Raw genomic sequence first — 14,388 nt, forward strand, 5'->3', positions numbered from 1 at the left:
ACCTCACTAGCAACAGTACTACCTCCCTCAAATATCATGGCTACAAAATCCATCTCAAAGAACAGTCAATTACAAAAAATGAAAAACAACAACAAAAACAAAAAAGGTATTTCAAAACAGGGGAATAGATGAATGAACCCTGGCTAATAAGGTCAATGAAACCGGAGTTCAAGATTTGAATTGTTAATACAATCTTAAAATCTTAAAATACTTGTTAGGAATTTTTAAGTTTTAGGATTCAGAATAACTTTGACCTACCTTTGTGGACAGCGCTGAAGTATAGTAACTACGAGCATTATTTTAACTAATACCCTCACCACTATCTTCAGAGCATGCAATTATTGGATACTGATCAGGTTTAAAAGTTACACATGTATTTCCATAGTCCCGCCCACATGTAGAGACTAGTTTTATAAGCAAAGAAGTAGAAACTATTAAGTTGTTGGGAATTTTGTTTGAATCATGATTTCAACCTCATTCTCAATTAGCCAACATGTATGCCAAGTACTTTCAAAACCTGTGCTATGAGGCTCCATTGTCAGTTTACCCTCTCCACCTCCCACACACAACCAGCAGAGTAATGGCACCATTCTCAACCCCCACAGTCACCATCCCTACCTTAGAGCAACATTTCTGGCTTTCAGAACTTTTTTTTTTTTTTTTAGATTTTCTTTGAGAACCGATACAGCCTTTCAAAATCTATACTAGAGGCTACACACCGCTGGTTTGCCAGCTCTATATTTCATCTCTTCCAGGAATTCCCAGAGACAGCAGTGCCATCTACTGGTAGGGAGGGCACAACTTGTTTTCTGGAAGCCAGTGGGTGACTTGCCAAGGATCTGAAAGAATGGTAGCCTAGATTTGTGTCTTTGTGAGCCTTTCTTTTCTAGAGCACATTACAAGCATAACTGATGCTTACAATCTGAGACACGGAACTCCACAGGAGCCCCCATCGTGAAGGGCAGGTCTTCTGTAAGCCACAAAAAGCCCAGCCAGTCTAGCCAATGGTGAGGCGGCTCTGCCTAGAAATGCCTCCTCAAGGCTCCTCAAGGCTGAGCCTCGCTGAATTAAACACTTCCTAGCTCTCCTTCCCCGCCCCCCCATGCTTCTGTATCAGATGATCTCATCCGTGCCCCCACCTGTGGCAATGTTATCCCGCTCCATCTTACAGCAAGTGTCCCAGGGAAGGTGCTCAGACCTCTCTCAACGTGAAGGCTCTTAGATTTACACAATGTGACACAGATCCTGCTCAAAGGACGCTACTGCTTAGGCATGCAGGTCAGACTCTAATCTCTCTCATTCACTCTCTATCCCCCCCCTCCCTGACCCAGGGGACAGAAACAACAGAAAGGAAATGATTTTGTTGTTGCTTTGAAAGCTACACTAGTGGGCTTTTATCGACTCAGAAAATAAACCTTGTCCTGTAGGTCACCGAGGTACCTTGCTTCCCTAAAGATGAACTAAGCCTGCCAATCTTTCTGTTTTCCCTTGTGTAACCTAATAAGTGTTTCTCAACCTTTCCAAAACCCCTGCCTCCCTTCCACGGGCTAAAGATAAACACTGCATGCCCTCTGTGTATTTATATAACAAAAGTGACATTTTTCTCTCTAAACATAAGCATATACCTTTTCAAACTATACCACCTACCCCAGCCTCAGAATTCCTTCCTCTCCCCACTGCATACCAGCTAAAAACAAATCACTGACAAATTTAAAAATTATTCTTACTATTCCAAGCTGTCAGGTGACAATCTATATTTTACTTTATGAGAGTAATTTGTTATATTCCCAACAAGCTTTGCAGCACCTTCTGTTTTACTTTCGCTCACCCCAGAGAACCACCAAAAGTTGATTTGTTACAGTTGATGTTAATTCTGATTCCCCCTAACAAATTTAAGTGTTCCCTCTTCAGTTAGCTTGAACTTGCCAAGTAAATTGGTTGCTTAGCAAGTGTAGGCATTTCACAGGCATGGGGTGTGCCTTAGATGCTTGAAAAAAATCACATTGTTTCCTAAAAAAACACAAAACTTTGTATGGGGAAGGTAAGAGTAATAAAAAGCCTTTGAAGCAGTAGCTACCAGGAACCAGAGAGATTGTTGCCCATTTCCTACCAGAGTAAGTTCTAAATGAATTACAGTGAAACTCCAGAATACAGTAAAATCTTCCTAATAACAGTTAGTTGAACCATTTCTTACCGAGCAGACTACCAGGTATATCTAACAAATTAACCAGTGGAAAACTGAAGGGACTTTTTGCCCTTGCTATTTGCAGGTCTGGGGAAATGCAGAAGGAAAGAGGCAGGGGATGCCTCCCTTTTTAAAGTATGACTTAAAGGAGACATTCCCCCCCATCCCCCATGAACAAGCAGGTTTGGCATCCAATGGTCTTCTTTAAACATGCACTTTCCAAAGAATTAAGGAGATCTAAATGGGTGTAATTTAGACCCTGCCTTCCCTTCTCCCTACAGCCCATTAACATGCTGGAAATAAGTCATTACTTGCTTCGGCAGCCCAGAAAAACCTCAGTTTACAGAGATAACCAGTTTACAGAGATAAACGCCCTCCCTCCCCACCCCGCCCCTCAGAAAAAGGTTTTCTTGAAGGAGAATATCAGTGTGATGGTCTGGTCTGCAGTTCACTGCAGGCATCTCCCTTCTCACGATTACCAGTCATCAGTTTCGCTGTAATTTCTTATGGTAGCCTCTCATTTAGACCTGCTCCGCCAGTGCCCAACTGCTTTTAAAATCATCATTTTCCGTCTTCTTACGGATCTCTGGATTCCTTCAGCAGGCTGAAAGCGTTCAATTTCGGTGCAGCTCGGGGACTGAGAGCTGGCGGGCAGGTCCGGAGAAGCCTTGCACCGGTGCACCTGGGCTGGCCCACCGGTCCTTGCCCCCACCACCGCCCGCACGGCTGCGCCAGGAATTCGGCTTTGCTCGCCGCCGCCGGATTACTTCGAGTCCCGCGGCTTGGCCAAAGAGACACCACATTTTTTTCTTCGTTTTCACATGTGACAGGTCCCACTGAATTAAAGATATCTTCTCCCCGGCCCCTGCCCCACCACCTTTCACCCTTTACCTGGGGAGGGGGTGGATACCAGCATCCCCCCGGGCGGGAAACAAAGGCTGAGGCGAAGCTGCCAGGTGGGCAACTCCCCTCAGGCGGACCCGTCCCCGCGGTGAGGAGGATGGGCAGATGCATTAGAGGGCAGAAAAAGGGAAACCGAGGCACCGAGGATGATGGCTGAGCCCGGGTCTGCATCCTCTCCCAAGCGAGGCTCCCCGGGCGGGCGAACCCCAGACCTCCTCCCTCCCCGCTCGCCCGCACCCGGCAGCGGAAGGGCAGGGAGGCCGCCCCGCGGCTGTTCTTACCTCGGGAGAAGCGCTCCGGCTCCCTCCGACGGCTCGGGAAAAAATGCCCCACCGCTTGCGCACGCGCACTCGCGTTCTCGCGCCTTCGCGCCCCCGCGCGCGCCTCTCAGACCCAGCTTTGGTCCGCCCCGGCCCTGTCCGTCAGCGTCCGCGAGAGCCAATCCAGTAGCACGGGAGGACCAGCCCCGGTCACGTGGTAGTGCCAGCCAATCACCAAATTGCCCTCGGCAGCACCCTCTCCGATGTCTCTGGGGGTTCGGTTGCTACCGAGTGGAGCGGGTGCGAGGTGTGCACAAAGGGCTGAGTGTCTGTTTGGGGGGTTAATTGGCGCTAGATTGAGCAATTACTAGATCAATCGATATCTCAAATTCTAAATATGAATAAGAATGACTTGGGCATCTTGTTAAAAGGAGGATTCTGATCCACTAAGTCTGAGATGGGGGCTTGAGACTCTGCCTTTCTAACAAGTTCTAAGCGGTGATGATGATGTTTCTGTTCTGAGGACCACGCTTTGGGTAGCAATATTTTGAGGACATTTGTCAGAAAATGATGGTTAAAACCCCCGCTCCATGTTATCTAAAAGTTTCAAGACATTTTCCTTCTTCAAGTGATGGAAAGCATTACAGTGACTGACTAAACAAGGGGTGTTCTGGTGACGCTCGTAGTTTGGGCACAGGCTGAGGGAAGGTATGTTTAATTTCAACATTAACCATCCTTGACCCATGGGACACAAACCTGTGCTGATTTGGTTGGACGCTCGTTATCGAGAACTAGGTCATCTTAAAGTATTGGGTATGTGTGTCACTGTGCTATACTCTTGGCCAGAGAAGCAACATGAGTGGTCTCTGCGTTCTGGAAACTTGCAGTCTGTCACAGAGCTACACAGGCAAACTCAGGAAGAAACATATAGGAATAACATGTAGGGAGCTAATTGTTGCAGCATCTTGGACAATTCAGGCCAGAACTATCCAAACTAAGCCAGAGAGGTTGTAATATCCTATCTTAGGGATCTTTGAAATTGTCGAGATAGACTTCTTCAGTAATTCCGGAGTCTGGAATTCAGGAAGCCCAATGCCTCTGTCATCTCTAAAACTTGACCTAAATCTAAGTATTTTCAGACTGGCCACTAGAATATTTGTTGTTCAGCACAGTCAATCCCTTATTACTCAAGACTGCACCAAAGTGATTCAAAGGTCTAAGTGCTGCATTCTCTAAAACCTTCTTCCTACTTCAGACCAGGTGGTGTGACACTGCTTCCAGAAGTTTTCTCTCACTATTCCTCAAGGTGATCAAACTGTCACTTTGAGAAAACTTCACCCTTGTCAGTGTGTCTTGGGCCTCTGGCTTATCAGCCCTACAAGTGAAGCCTGCTTAGCAATCTCAGACATTGTTCACGAGTGTCTCTATCAGAGATAGCATAGCACAAAGCTCAGAGTTGCAGGGAATGCACTGAATCTAGCACAACAATGGTTCTGGCTGCAGCTGGAGTAACGAAACGTCTAACCAAGAAAAATATGTTTGAACGTCTCAGAGAAAGTTTATTGTGCTGTCTTTAAACCACTGGTTCTCAAGCTTGGGTGTACATTAACGCTTTTAAGGAAATAGGTTTTGGGGGTCCTGTGCCTAGAGATTGCGAGTGGAGTGAGGAGTGGAGCCTGGGCAACTATGGGTTTAAAAAGTCCCACAGGTGATTTGTATCCAGCCATGCTTGAGAATGCCTATATAAGCTGCTAGATTGAGGAACTCATTGTTTAACAAGGGAAATCAACTCTGCAACACAAATCACTAATGACATAAAGATTGGAAATACAAGAAAAGCTTCCACATAATTTGTGAGAATAGATTTTTTAAGGCCAAAAATAATTCATAGGGAATAAATACTCAGAAGACTATTCAGTACACTAAATTTAAAAGCCAGGTTCACAACTAGGTTTAATTCCAGTTGATTTAGTAAATATTGCAAAAAGAACCTATTACCTTTTGTTAACCACACCAAACTGATGAACTCTCTGGTGATATCTTGACTTGTTTTATGTCCTTCTTAACTAAAAGCAAATTTCTATTTGCATTATTAAGAGTTATTCTCTGAGGCTTTTCCCAAAGTGTGCAACAGAATCACCTAGAGTCCTGTTTAAAATGCAGACTCCCAGGCCCCCACACCAAACCTCCTCTAGCCTCTCTCCTGTAACAATTCTGAAGCCACCACTAGTTAAACTTGGGTCCAAGTTGTACCTCCTGATACAGAACATCTACATTAGGCAAACTCTCAAGCTGTGCTATTAATCTGCCATGATAGCTAAATGAAGAATGTGAGTCTATTTTAAAGTATTCCAAGAGAGTCTCAGTTCTCTTTACTGGGATTTTACCAAATTCTTATATTTTGTGACAAAAAGTGATTAGTGCTAGGATCTTGGAAAGCTATTGTTGCACAGAGTTCTACTATGGAGTAATATTTGCTGTAGTGGAGTATGACCTAGTTTTTAACTGAATTAGTGAGGTCCCCTCAGAACACTCTGCCAACAACAGCCATTTTGCTCAAAAGTGACTTTATTGAAGAGACTGTCTTTTCTCCATTGTATATCCTTGCCTCCTTTGTCATAGATTAGTTGACTACAGGTTCATGAGTTTATCTCTGGGCTTTCTATCCTGTTCCATTGATCTATATTTCTGTTTTTGTGCCAGTACCATACTGTCTTATATACTGTAGCTTTGTAGTATAGTCTGAAGTCCAGGAGCCTGATTCCTCCAGCTCCATTTTTCTTTCTCAAGATTGCTTTGGCTATTCGGGGTCTTTTGTGTTTCCATATAAATTGTGAAAATTTTTTGTTCTAGTTCTGTGAAAAAGGTGGTGCTGGGAAAACTGAACATCTACATGTAAAAGAATGAAATGAGAACACTCCCTAGCACCATACACAAAAATAAACTCAAAATGGATTAGAAACCTAAATGTAAGGCTGAACACTATAAAATTCTTAGAGGAAAACATAGGCAGAACAGTCTATGACATAAATCACAGCAAGAACTTTTTTGATCCACCTCCTAGAGAAATGGAAATAAAAACAAAAATAAACAAATGGGACCTAATGAAACTTCAAAGCTTTTGCACAGCAAAGGAAACCATAAACAAGACAAAAAGACAACCCTCAGAATGGGAGAAAATATTTGCAAATGAAGCAACTGACAAAGGATTAATCTCCAAAATTTACAAGCAGCTCATGCAACTCAATATCAAAAAAACAAACAACTCAATCCAAAAATGGGCAGAAGACCTAAACAGACATTTCTCCAAAGAAGATATACAGATTGTCAACAAACACATGAAAGAATGCTCAACATCATTAATCATTAGAGAAATGCAAATCAAAACTACGATGAGATATCATCTCACACCGGTCAGAACGTCCATCATCAAACAATCTACAAACTATGAATGCTGGAGAGGGTGTGGAGAAAAGGGAACCCCCTTGCACTGTTGGTGGGAATGTAAATTGATACAGCCACTATGGAGAACATTATGGAGGTTCCTTAAAAAACTAAAAATAGAACTACCATATGACCCCACTACTGGGCATATACCCTGAGAAAACCAGAATTCAAAAAGAGGCATGTACCAGAATGTTCATTGCAGCTCTATTTACAATAGCCATGACATGGAAGCAACCTAAGTGTCCATCAACAGATGAATGGATAAAGAAGATATGGCACATATATACAATGGAATATTACTCAGCCATAAAAAGAAACAAAATTGAGTTATTTGTGATGAGGTGGATGGACCTAGAGTCTGTCATACAGAGTGAAGTAAGTCAGAAAGAGAAAGACAAATACCTTATGCTAACACATATATAAGGAATCTAAGGAAAAGAAAAAAAAAAGGGTCATGAAGAACCTAGGGGTAAGACGGGAATAAAGACACAGACTTACTAGAGAATGGACTTGAGGATACGGGGAGGGGGAGGGGTAAGCTGGGACAAAGCGAGAGAGTGGCATGGACATATATACACTACCAAACGTAAAATAGATAGCTAGTGAGAAGCAGCCGCATAGCACAGGGAGATCAGCTTGGTGCTTTGTGACCACCTAGAGGGGTGGGATAGGGAGGGTGGGAGGGAGGGAGACACAAGAGGGAAGAGATATGGGGACATATGTATATGTATAACTGATTCACTTTGTTATAAAGCAGAAACTAACACACCATTGTAAAGCAGTTATACTCTAATAAAGATGTTAAAAAAAAAACACACACACATCACAAAAACTTATCTAAAAAAAAAAAAAATGACTTTGTTTGCCACATCAGAAATATGGAAGGCTGATGTGTAAGCCTGCAATCTAACTTCCCTCTGCTCTCACACTTATTAAAAATGTATTTCACAGCATTCAAATGGGGGGAATTTTTTCTCACCTTGTAAACTTCTAGCTTTATCTACTGGGTAAAATAAGTACATTTTTCACTGATATTTAACCAGCATCAGTCATTTAAATTTTTAACTGGAAAAGAATTTATTTTCTCTTTGTGAGTGTCATCATTACAAAAAGAGGCATTGAGAAACAAAGAAATTCTTGCTTGAGAATAAGAATTTGAAAAAACAACATCCAGGCTGTCATTCATTTTCTGTTTCTCAGTCTGCTTGCCTCACAAGCATAACCTGGCTGTCCTATCCCAGGAAATGGATAGGTTAGTATCTGATATAAATCAGGAGTTAGCTTATGCAAGCCCTCCTCCCTCCCTTCCCTCCCACCCCCCACCCCAGAAATTGCTTAGTAAGAGATTTAGGAATATTTGAAAAGAAAAGAAAGAGATAAGACATAAACAACCAAGTCTCCAGAAATCCACCCATTGCTCCATGCTGGTCAGAAGCCCCACAGACTTCTTTATGATTGCTAATTATGTTTTTACCTCTCTAGCAATAAATATCTTCTCTAAACTTAATTTTTCTCATTCATGAAGACCCACAGATTACCCAAGATTCTAGTTTCCATCTTGCCAGGATAACCATTTTATGTCTATGTATCTGTATTTTAATAACTGGTAACTTTTTTTCCACTTAGTAGTGTAAATGTCTACAGATTTAGCCTAACACACTGGATGTTTTAAGATAAGTTTCTGTTCTTTATATTCTTTATATTATCTATAAAGATATATATTCTTTTGTAATATTTTTATGGAATATTTCATACTTAAAACATATGATATGCCCCCTATACCTCCCCCAAATTAAGAAATAAAATATTATTAATAAAGTCAAAGCCCCCATGTACCCCTTCCAACAAGGTGATTTTTTAGATGGAGATACCACACTTAGCAAGCTTAGCCACAAAGGAGAGAGAATGGTTCATGGAAGAAAACACCATATTGTATGCATATAATAGAAAACATAAATGTAAATGAGAAAAATTATTACTGAATAAAATGTTTGGAACTTCCAAACTGATATAAGAAAAGGATAACAGAGCTGGAAATTCCATGTGGTCCAACTCCTGTGCAGGTAACTTTTAGAAGACTATATAAGTACTGTGGAACAGAGATAAGGAGAGCAATCAAGTCTCATTCATTCAATAAAAACACTACATGAACCCTGTCTTTTAGCTCATTTTAAGTTAAGTTTAAGTCATCACAATTCAAAATAAAAAGTGTTATGTTACAAGTGAGGCTCATACACTATAAGAAAGCACAAAGAAGGAACACCGATTCTTATTGGTATCAGAGAAGGCTTTCTGCAAAAAGTGGTACCTGAAATGAATTCCAAAGAACTAGTAAGAGTTAGCCAGGAAAGGACTAGCAGAAGGGTGTTTCAGCGCTGGCAACGGCCCATACAAAATCACAAGAGGCTGGAACATTGAGGAAGAGAATGTAGTTTAATTTGACTGGCTGTTAAAGGGGATGGATGGTGTTTGAAAGGTGGGGAAAAGACCAGAATGCAAGGATGGCAAATATGTCCTTCCTCCCTTTTCTAATCAGTCATGACATTCAACTTTATTCTAGTGATTATGAGTAGAATCTAGGCCCAAATCCCAACTCCTCCACTTACCAGCTGTATAAACCTGGACAGTTTGGCCCTTGGAAGATATAATGATTGCACAGTTTCCTCATCTGCAAAAGGGAAATATAATGGCAATACAAGTACTTGTCTCTTACATCTGTTAATGAGCTAATTAAACAATATAAAGTGTTTAAGCAGTGTTTATCATGTAGGAAGTGCTAAATAAATGTTAGCTATTATTAGTAGTATTCTTCTAAACGTGGATATGGCCTCAGACTCCTTCTCAACCCGGTGTTAGTAACCTCCCACTTCAACCAATCAGAATTGGCACCCAGGGGGAACCTTTCAGCCCTCTCTGGTGCCTGACACAACTCTGATTTCAAGCTCTACATCCTAGTGCCACTCACGTATACTGATTCTTATCTACATTTAAGCAAGTTCTCTGTGATAAAAAGACCGTCTCAGTCCGAAACCAAGTCACACAACAAACTAGCTGCTGACACACCTACATATTTTCTTGAAAATTTACAGATTGTCTTCACCAATTATTTTCTTTGTAATTTTTAAAAATAAATTTATTTATTTATTTTGGCTGCACTGGGTCTTCATTGCTGTGCGCAGGCTTTCTCTAGCTGTGGCGAGTGGGGGCTACTCTTCATTGTGGTGCACGGGCTTCTCACTGCAGTGGCTTCTCTTGTTGTGGAGCATGGGCTCTAGGCATGCGGGCTTCAGTAGTTGTGGCTCGTGGGCTCTAGAGCACAGGTTCAGTAGTTGTGGTGCACAGGCTTAGTTGTTCCGTGGCATGTGGGATCTTCCCAGACCAGGGCTCGAACCCGTGTCCCCTGCATTGGCAGGCGGATTTTTAGCCACTGTGCCACCAGGGAAGTCCTTCTTTGTAATTTTTAAAAAACACATCATACTCTAAGTAGTTTGGACTTTTTGTCCCTTAGATGCATCACTTCTCACTTGGTCACACTCAAGTGTATATGACATTTTTATGACTATATCTCCCAGATTTCTGAACTATATTTCTACCACCTTGCCATTCCTATGCAGAAGAGCTTAGCATCCTCTATGAAGATGTAATATTGGGGCATGTGGTTTCCACCAAATGATACTTAAAAATTTTCAAGACTAATTCTTGGGCCTGGAATGTCATTCATGCATATATTCATTCCCACTCAGAAGCACCCCTGGGGTTCTCTATGGTGAGTAAGTACTGGACTAGATGCTGAGGACATAGCAACAAGCAAATAGGCAAGGTTTCCACCAAAGCAAAGCTTACTATTTTATGCCTGTCTTTCAATCCCTACCCTGTAGGCTGAGAAACTTTGTTAGCCCTAGGATGGAGACTGTTGGTGCCCCAAGATGCTCTTGAATCCCTTTCACCAGCTCTGTGTTCACACCATCCCCCACCCTCCACTCCCTTTGTGATAATCTTCAGAGGATTACCTTTGACACTGAAGCCACCTCACTTATATGGAATCAAATATGCCTGAGAGCGACACCACCCTGTTGGGCAGCCTATGACTAACAGCTCCTTTGCTTTAAAATGTGACAAATTCTGCAGTGTAATTTACACTACAGAACTCCCCATAGATCAGGCTGAGTCTGTTGCTTGAAATCCCACCCTTCCTTGGCTCTTATGAATTCCTCCTCCTTGTGGGCACTTCCTTTATAAATCACTAGCACCTGAATGCCTGGCTCAGGAGCTGCTTCTGGGAGGACTCAACCTACAGCCACCTGTCTGCTTATTGTTAAGGTGTAGCATTTATCACACTATTTTACTTAGTGTGAGCCAAGTGGTATAATCTATATTGTCAGGTGCAAGATGACAGAGACCATGGTTCATTCATCTCTGAAACCCCCAGGTCATGACACACAGTTGGAGCTCAGTGCATCTCTGTTGAACTGACTTGAGCTGAAATGCCTCTGGCTGCCTCATCACCCCATCTCCACCCCTCACCAACTACTTCTCTGATCTTATCCCTACCTCTCTGTCCCTTGATAACTCAGCTCCAGCCACATTGGCCTTCTTAACTCTTCCTCAAATATACCAAGCCCACCCTTGTCGCTGGCTGGAATACTTGGCCACCGCCCTCTACCCCTCACCCTAACCTTGCATCTGCAGGGCCCTCCTCCCTCACTAAATTTAGGTCTCTGCTCAAAAGACTTCTTGTCAGAGACGCCTTCCCTGGTCAGCTGATCCAAAGCAGCACTACCTACTACAACTGTCACCCCAACTTTCTCTATCAGGGTTCCATGAGTGTATTAAGCCCTACAGAAAACAATTTCAGTGACTGTTTCCTCCCATATCCCAAGGATTGTACACTGCTGGTGTCATTCTAGGTGCATAGGAGAGAAGTTAATTAATTGTATATAAAGGGTGTCTTTGGGCATCAGAGCTTAATTCTCTGTTAGAACTGGTAGAAAAGGGCTACTCTAAACTATCATCCTACATATTTTTTTTTCTTTTTAGCTCTTACCAACATCTGACGAATTATTTCTTTGTTGTCTCCCTACCCCACCCCTCAGTAGAATATAAGCGCATGGATTTTGATTTCAGTTTCTGCTTATCCTCAGTGTCTAGAACTGATATATAACAGACACTCAAAAAGTATTATTTGAATAAACTTCACAGGATAGACTCATGTTGTAACTCTTCATATAAAAACTTTTGATTGTAAAAAGAATTCATGTTAAAACTTCTCCATATTGAAAAAATGTATATTATAGATTACTCAAGAGAAATGATGAGATATAAAATGTTAAATAGAATTGGGGAAGCTGATAATTTTATCCAGATAATAATAATAAGAGGCTTTAATTATCCAAACATAAAGTAACCAGCTGCTCAATCAGGATGGGAGATGAGAGTACGGGTAGGGGCTGGATGTTAATAAATTGAGGACTGCTTTCTAAATCCCACAAGGAGGGAACTTTCATCCTAAACAGGATCAGAAATGGACCCTAGAGATTGCTGTGGGTGAGGCACTAGGCAAAAATTAATAACATAATTAAATTCCACATCCTCATGGGACAGGGGAAAACCAAGAAACCCATCCCATACAATCTAGATTTTTTAAAAGGGAAATGTGATAAATATAGGCCCTATTTAGGAGACAATTGAAAGGAAGAACTTTACAAAGTCAATAATCCATAAAAAAGCTTATGTACTTCCTCATTGCTGTTTGCTTTCCAAGAAAAGCATATACCAAGGAACGAAAATAAGCATTAGAAGTAGGAGCTAAAAAGAGAACTTTTAGAGCCGTATAAATCATCAGAGAAAAAAGAGGGCATTTCCCCCAAATTGGTAAGGGAGTATAAAAGAAACCAATCAATTATAAATGAGGAGAATAATAACGACAACAAAAATGCTTTGAAGAACACCTTGCAAGTTCTCTGAAACCAATAAAAGGAGATTATTTTAACATATCAAAGGGACGAAGTCACTCAAAAAATAAGTGGGATCCTTTGATCTTGGTGGGATAAAGGATTTGCTCAAGAATGGAAAGGAGCATATTGTACAGGCTGAATTATTTGCTGCAAATTAACATACTGAAAGAATTATATAGAGACTCCCTTTATTAGGCTATACACAAAGATAGGCAAGTTAGAATTATTTTACTGTAACAGTGATCATGTATTCAGAATACTTTGCAAAGCTGAACAAAATCAATGTGGGTAAACCATCAGGATTGAGAAATAGAGAATCTGCTCACACAAAGAGGTGACTTGTATATACAAATGTGTAGCTGTTGCCCATTCTCATAAAAAGGTTCAGAAGAGACCTGGGAAAAGATAACCCCAAATGTTACTTTTGCTTAAATATTCAATGATTTTTAGCCTCAATTATAGTCTCCACGACTTTGCCTGACTTAAAGTAACAAATGGCTATTTGACTGGATCTGGTAAAAATTATATGTAACCCTGTTCTTTCTATTGTTTCTTCTCTCTCTTGACATTAACTACCACTGATTAATTTCTTGGCCAGTTACACTTAAAGTTACAGGTTTAAAACAAACTGAAAGCCGTTCACATGATAAACATTCAATAAGTGTTACCTTCTTTAAAATTAAGTTTTTTCAGTAAATAAAAACATAAAAATCAAAAAATTGAAATAAAATAAGTCACAGGCTGTTTGCCCTCCCCCCGTTATTTTCTTTCTTTTTTATACTGGGCTTCCCTGGGAATTCCATCAGCCATCTCCTGCTCCATCAGAAACAGTCCTTTGACCAAAGTTACTACTAACAAGGGGACCAAAAACATGGCCCTCATATATTCTTTTTTTTTTTTCTTTTGCGTTACTCGGGACTCTCACTCTTGTGGCCTCTCCCATTGTGGAGCACAGGCTCCGGACACACAGGCTCAGCTGCCATGGCTCACGGGCCCAGCCGCTCTGTGGCATGTGGGATCCTCCCGGACTGGGGCACGAACCCGTGTCCCCTGAATCGGCAGGCGGACTCTCAACCACTGCACCACCAGGGAAGCCCCCATATATTCTTAAAACTATTTATGCTTAAGAGCTCCTATGGCTCTAATTCCTCCTGAGAGGATCTCAGAATAACAACCTGTCAGGGAGAATATTCAGGTCTTCTGTTTTCAAAGATTTTTTTAACAGATTCATTTTCTCTTGGCTAGAGCACTCTCCCCAATGTTACTACTACCTGTGCTTTCCAAGGTTAGAAATGGTTTCAAAGAGGACTCTGGACCCAGTCCTGTGCTTCTGCCAAGAATTTTGGTTTCCATGGTCCAAGATCTCTCCCCTCTGTCACATGTCCTTATAACATACACACTTTCTATTAAAACCTCGAACCGGGACTAATACTTCCCACCTCAGAGAGATAATTAGAAATGAGCTGCAGAAAATTACTTTACTAATCTCCTTCAGTTCGCTTCTACACTATGCCTCTGCTCTAAACAGTGGCCATGACCGAGACCCCCATCGTCTCCGGAGTCTCAGTTCAGCGCCTCCCCTCTGAGCTCCCACAGCTACCTGGCACATCCCCTAACATGGCTTCTGTCACATCGTATT

At 41.7% G+C, this 14,388-nt stretch overlaps 1 protein-coding gene across 2 annotated transcripts in view; it reads right to left on the reverse strand.

Annotated features, from left to right (window-relative positions):
- Positions 1–3,443, reverse strand: part of TMEM108 (transmembrane protein 108) — a 373,023-nt gene extending 369,580 nt beyond the window's left edge. For both annotated transcript variants that reach the window (XM_004278917.2, XM_012536432.3), the window contains exon 1: positions 3,370–3,443. The gene's annotated coding sequence lies outside the window, so the exon portion shown is untranslated. The remainder of the gene's footprint in view (positions 1–3,369) is intronic.
- Between the last annotated feature and the right edge of the window lie 10,945 nt (positions 3,444–14,388).

Source organism: Orcinus orca, chromosome 5, assembly GCF_937001465.1.
Source record: "Orcinus orca chromosome 5, mOrcOrc1.1, whole genome shotgun sequence".
NCBI lineage: Eukaryota > Metazoa > Chordata > Mammalia > Artiodactyla > Delphinidae > Orcinus > Orcinus orca.